This window comes from Coenobita brevimanus, chromosome 101 (genome assembly GCF_032717465.1).
Source record: "Coenobita brevimanus isolate Jiangsu-jjx chromosome 101, ASM3271746v2, whole genome shotgun sequence".
NCBI lineage: Eukaryota > Metazoa > Arthropoda > Malacostraca > Decapoda > Coenobitidae > Coenobita > Coenobita brevimanus.
In genome coordinates, this window is record NC_137054.1 from 21144812 (window position 1) to 21151189 (window position 6378).

Here is a 6378-nt window from a genome sequence, read left to right on the forward strand (position 1 = left end):
CTGCCGGTGATGGGAATCCGAGATAGCACAGAATTTGCTTATATTAATGCAGTGGCCATTGCGAAGAGGGGATGGGTATGGAAGGTGTGATATCTAATGTGCATATAGTGTGGTGCAGACAGGTGAAGGTAGAGGGATTATGAGAGTATTCCGGCCCACTCTCTGTATTAATAAAAACACTGAAAATGTTCAGCAAAGACAGATGGTCAGGAACAGATCCTGAAGGCTGGTGAAACAAGAGCTCCAGATCTGCCTGTCACCAGCTTACCATCCACCTCGGGAGTACTGACCTGTTCGACGGGTGCTACAGTCTAATCCCTTATGCCTATCTTCATCAATCTTCATTTTTTCTGCCTATACAGTATGTTCGTCCATCCCTTCTCACCCACCTCTCCCACCATTCGTTTTTTCTTCAATTTTTACTTATTCATTCATTCTTTTTTCATTCCTCTCTTCCACATAAATCATTGGCCATTAATCTGATCACTTTTTCTTCACACATATTTATCCAATTTCTTTTCACCCGCCCTTAACGAAAAAAAAAAAAAAAATGTAGTAACACAAGAAACACCAACATTGTGCAGGAAACTGAACCCTGGACGCTTCAGAAAAGTGCCAGGCAGCTTTTCAATGTATCACGGCTTGGTAAAAGTTCTCACCTTGTCAGTACAGGTGTCTTTCATCATAAAGACTTGCTGAATGTGGTTTGGATATGAGTAAAGTTTCGACCTGTCCGAGTGCCAAAGGACTTGTCGCTTCCTTTCAAGTCTACACTGGGGGCTGGGGTATCTTGGCCAGAAGTATGTGACAAGGCCAGACAACTTTTACCAGGTCGTGGTATACTGTAAAGCTGCCTGGTTCTTGTCTGAAGAGAGCTGGGTTCCAAGTTCCAGCACCGTATAAGCAATATATTAGTTCACCATCCAGTGTTTGAATTTCTCATCGAATCCATTTTTATAATAATAATAATAATAATAATAATAATAATTATTATTATTATTATTATTATTATTAATATTATTATTATTATTATAATCCTCTAACCCTCCATCTTTTCCATTCTTCTTCAATACAACCCCTCCAGACCGCAAGTCTCCCCTTAATTTTTGAACTTTCACCAAGGTATATTTTTTTCTTGCAAGTTTCATGAGCTTGAATTTACACATCTGAAAATGTATATTTCACTCCAACCTGACTAATGGTTACCGCATAATATCGACCATCAAAAAATGTCAACAACAAAAATTCTTTCCCACTCAGAAGTATAGAGGTGAGTGAAGAAAATGCACCAAAAGCAAATTTTGGTCTTGTAGGTTTGAAGAGAAGCTTGGTTTTACACACCAGAGAATCTCACTCTTATATGTCTAATGGTTACTGTACAATCGACCATCACAAATAAAAAAATGGCACTCCTTGCTATGAACGAGAATGAGAAGTCAAAGGGGGAATAAGGAGGTGGAGGAAGTATGGAGGGACATCAGGAACGGGGGAAAGAGAGGGAATATGTCTCCCACTCACACTCAGTATGGTCTAGAGGGGATATGGGGGGGGGGAGTGTCCGTGGGAGGGGACACAGAGGGCAGGGTACAATGGGGCAACAGGAGGTGGAGAGATGACCTTGGGAAAGGTAGGGTCCCCATATCCAGGAAGGAGGCCAGATCATGACTCCCACCACCTGATCTCTTAGCTTCCATTGGCTAGGTACCATTTACATCACAAAAGAGGCAGAGTTACAGCTCTCCAGTTCTTTGTTACCTCTCTATGATCATCAGCCATAGGACTTTATCGTACATTCTCCGAGGCCCACGATCGTCAGCCATGGGACTTTAGAGGTTAATCTCTTTTCTTCTGTCGGTTCATGTTCTGTCACTTCTTTTAATGTTCATCCATCTCATCTCACCTAGTTTTGTTTTAATTTAGTTTTTATTTTCTTTGTAGCCATACAGCCACGATATCAGCTTTATACACGAATGTCCAATGTCCATACTGTTCAAGTTCTCTACCTATTATTCTCATCCATTATTTCTCACAAGCCTTTGCTTATCACTATCTTACTATTCAGTCATTATTTCATCCTCCATCTGCCTATCCATTTATCCATGCACCCTCTATCTGCCCGTCCATCCCATCATTTATTTATCACTTTTCTTTCATTTAACCATCCCTCTAATCATGATTGTTATCCATGTAACGATCCAGTCAGCCATCCTTTTCCTACGTTCCGTCATTATACCTTTCATCGTATATTGTTCATCTACCCCTATCCATCCATCCATCCACGCATTCTTTCTTACCACCTACATCCAAACTCTATATTTCCTCTCCATCTAACCACCCATCCTTTCATCCATTTGACTTCATTTCATCCATCCATTTTCACTCCCATCATGACCCCAGTAACCACAAAACAGATAATCCCCCACCACCACCTTCCACCTGCCTATCCCTCGCTAATATCCAGTCCGGAAAATCAGCCAAGCGTCGAAGATAATTAGGGATTATAATCACCCAATAATTACTCCTGGAAATAATCAGATAATTGCCTCCAGGGGGCGGGGATGGCGGGAAGTGACAATGCCCACTGCAAATGACCCACGGCTTGATTTTTTAATACCCTTAATTGGAGAGGAAGGTAAAGGAGGAGTAGGGTCCCTTTACCATAATGAACTTCCATCTCAATAACAGTATCCTTTATTTTTCGTTAAGAAAGTGTCACAAAGGATCCACATTTATTTTTTCAGTCGAGTGTATCTTATCTGATTTGCTTTTAGTCTTCCTACCACCTGGCGATTATATTAAGCTTAGAAAATGCCTCTTGTAATGAAATGTTTAATAGTCCACGTCGTTCAATTTGGCTTTTAGGTATGAATAACATACTTTCAAGATTTAAAGCACTCAGCAATTTCGGGATATTTTAGAGTCAAAAGGTATGGGTATCTCTTATAAATATATACCGAATCTACATAGAGTTAAATTCATTCGTACACTTTGTTTTTCACGAAGTAATCAAAACAAATAAATCTCTATCTATCTATCTATTGCCAGACGCCTTAATCCCTTAAGGGGTGGCCACAAACAAATCGCCTCCACGTCGCCCTGTCGCCCGCCATTTCACAGCCCTGCTCACAACTCACACCACCCTCTCTCATATACCTCTCCACTCCATCCCTCCATTTCATCCTCGGCCTCCTCCCTCTCCCCCTTCCACCTCACTCACATACACTCTACTCGTTAGTCTCTCACCCTCCATCCTCTCCACATGGCCAAACCACCCTCAGTGTGTTCCTCCTAACGCTTCCTGTCACATCCACATCCACGCCACAACGCTGCTTTATATCCTCATTTGTCAGCCTATCTCTCCATGTGACTCAACAGGCTCCTCTTAAGTAACTCATTTCCACTGCTCTCACTCTTGACTTGTGTCCTTCCAACAACGTCCAAGCTTCACTTCCATATGATAGAGCTGGTATCACAATACTGTCATGTAGTAACTTTTTCACTTCCATGCTAACTTCCCTGTTTCTTATCACTGCTTTCAAGGAACAAGCAACCTTTCTTCCTTGTTGTACCCTTTCATGCACTTTACCCTCCAAACTTCCATCCTTATTCATCACACTCCCAAGTACTTAAACGTACTCATATTTTCCATTTCCTCACCAACCAACCTACTGTAAATTCACTGACTTCACCTCTCTCAAAGACCATCATTTTACTCTTCCCTACATTCACCTTCAGATTCCGTTTCTTACAAACTCTCCCAAACTCATCCACCAAGCCTTGCAGCTCCCCTTCATCTTCACTTAACAACACAGTATCATCTGCAAACAACAGTACAGGGAGTTTCCAAACACCACCCTCTCTCACTAGCACCACTCCAACATCCACTGCCCTACCTTGTATCTCTTTTATTACCCCATCCATGTACAGATTGAGTAACCATGGAGACATGACACATCCCTGTTTCAACCCAACCTTCAAAGAGAAAAATTCACTCAGTTCACCATAAACACACACTGCAGCCTTAGCACCGTCATACATACTCTTCACAGCATTCAACAACTTCCCATCTACTCCATATGTTCCTAATATTATCCACAATCCTTACCTATCCACGCTGTCATATGCTTTCTCCAAATTTCCCTAACTCTGTCAATAAGTACCCTACTATACACTTTTCCTACTACACTAAGAAGACAAATGTCCCTATGATTACCACACACTTCTTTTTCCCCTTTTCCTTTGTACAAGGAAATAATTATACCTGACTTCCAATCCTCCGGGACTCTACCGTCCTCCCAGGCCAATCTGCACATCTTCCACATCCATTCTACTGCTATCTCTCCCACATGCTTCAGCATTTCACCGCACACTTCATCAGTTTCTGGGGCTTTCTCCAATTTGACTTTCTTCATTGCTTCCACAACTTCTATACTACTGATTTCTTCCTGTCTTCTCACCTCCCTCCCTCTCCCAGCAATTCCCCAGCCACTTATACTCGCATTACTTCCATTCTCTATGGTCAACAATTCCTTAACTCCTCCATGGCCGGTGACGTCGAATGACGTTTAGCCGATAAATGGCCACAGGCAAAAATTTGTGGGAAGTGAACGAACGTTCTGAACGTTTTCAGACTGACCTACACTACACTCCCATACACTCCAGTTCAGAGCCTGCTGCTGTGGTGAGTGGATTTTCGATTTTTTCGCTCCTGGCCATGCCTAAACAAGCACAACTACACCCATTATCTCGACCCAGGGAGAAGATATCATCTTTGTCCTCTCTTGCAAAACACACACAACCACCTGTTTACGATTATGAAGTAATACAGGCACAAACAAAAGAAACATGATAAGTAAAAAATACATTTTGTCTTGGTATCTTCCTATTTGCTCAGGTTTGCTGTAATGGTTTGGATCATTAGATGCAGTGCAGTTTGTAGAAAACTGTGAAAACTTTCGGGAAGTGAACGAAAATCTTGGACATGAGACTGACCTTGACTTCACCTTCACACATATCATCTGTCAGTTCACCACTTGCTGCCGTGACAAGTGGATGTACGATTTTTTCGCTCGTGACCATACCCAAAAACACATACAGTAGTTACACCCATTATCTCGGCCCAGACAGAAAATATAATCTTTTTCCTCCCTTGCAAAACACACACAACCACCCTGTTAACGAGACAGCAATATATAATGTGAAAATAACAAGATAAAATGATAAAGATGAACGTAAAATGATAAAGATGAACATGTTATAACGGAAAAAAATACGTTTCCCCCCATCTGTAAATCTATTTATTTCTGCTTTGTCTCTGTATTCATAATAATTAGACTTATTCCTAGTTCTGAAACTGCATTACGATTCTATTTTTAGCCATGCTCGTGGTGTGGGAGCTCGAAGGGCAACTCAACTTCCGTATTGCTAATCTGATCTGACCCTCCACTTTGTTCTCCTGTGGCAGAGTCTATCCTCGAAGGAAGTGCAATTTTCTTATTTAGGACTGAAAATTCAACCCTTTCGCTCCCTTTTCTATGCATGGGCACAACAATAACGTAAAAAATAACTCAAAACTACCATAAACATTTTTATATCAACAACAAATTGCCAGACGCCATGTATCCCAAACGGGGTGGCCAAGGGCTTAGAGTTAATTGTTTTACAGGGAGGGGCACTAATCCTCCACCAACCCCACTTGACACGTAGGGAGAACGTTATGCCAACAGCATCTGGTGTTCCCAGGCGGTCACCCATCCAAGTACTAACCAGACCCAACGTTGCTTAACTTCGCTGATCGGACGGGAAGCGGTGTACTCAACGTGGTATGCCATATCAAGAAGGTAAAAAAAAAAAGTGTTTTCCAGCCATTCCTAACATATTATATGTACTGAAATCATTCGATATCATCATATCTATTATATGCACAACATTTCAGCACCATTTGCATTGTTTGGGGAGGTAAAAAAAAAAAAATCACCTGCCTAGTTGCGTCGCGGCAGCGCCCCTGGGCAGTGGATATCAGTTGCCGATATTTCTGCAACTTCTGTGCTCCACTGCAAGCCACAGAATGCATCTAGGAAGCTGGGATTTTCACTGTTAGGTGCATCTGAACTTTCTCTTCAATATGGAAAGAAAAAAAAATCAATTTTCGAAGCTTCAAAAAATGGATTCGGCGTCGGCCTGGCATGCACGGAAAATTCCAGGCCTTCAGCCTCAGAGGGGTTAAAGTGTTCTCTCCATCTGCTCACTTTTTCTCCCTTCTGCTGTAGTAATCTACCATTTTTATCTTTCACTCTCCTACTAACTTCACTGCCACCCTGTCTTACTCTCTTCACCTCTTTCCAGAACATTTTCTTACATTCCCTCCACTTTACACTC

The 6378-nt window shown here is 41.8% G+C and overlaps 1 pseudogene; it reads right to left on the bottom strand.

The window, feature by feature from the left end:
- Positions 1-5717: 5717 nt before the first annotated feature.
- Positions 5718-5835, bottom strand: LOC145415193 (5S ribosomal RNA; annotated as a pseudogene).
- Between the last annotated feature and the right edge of the window lie 543 nt (positions 5836-6378).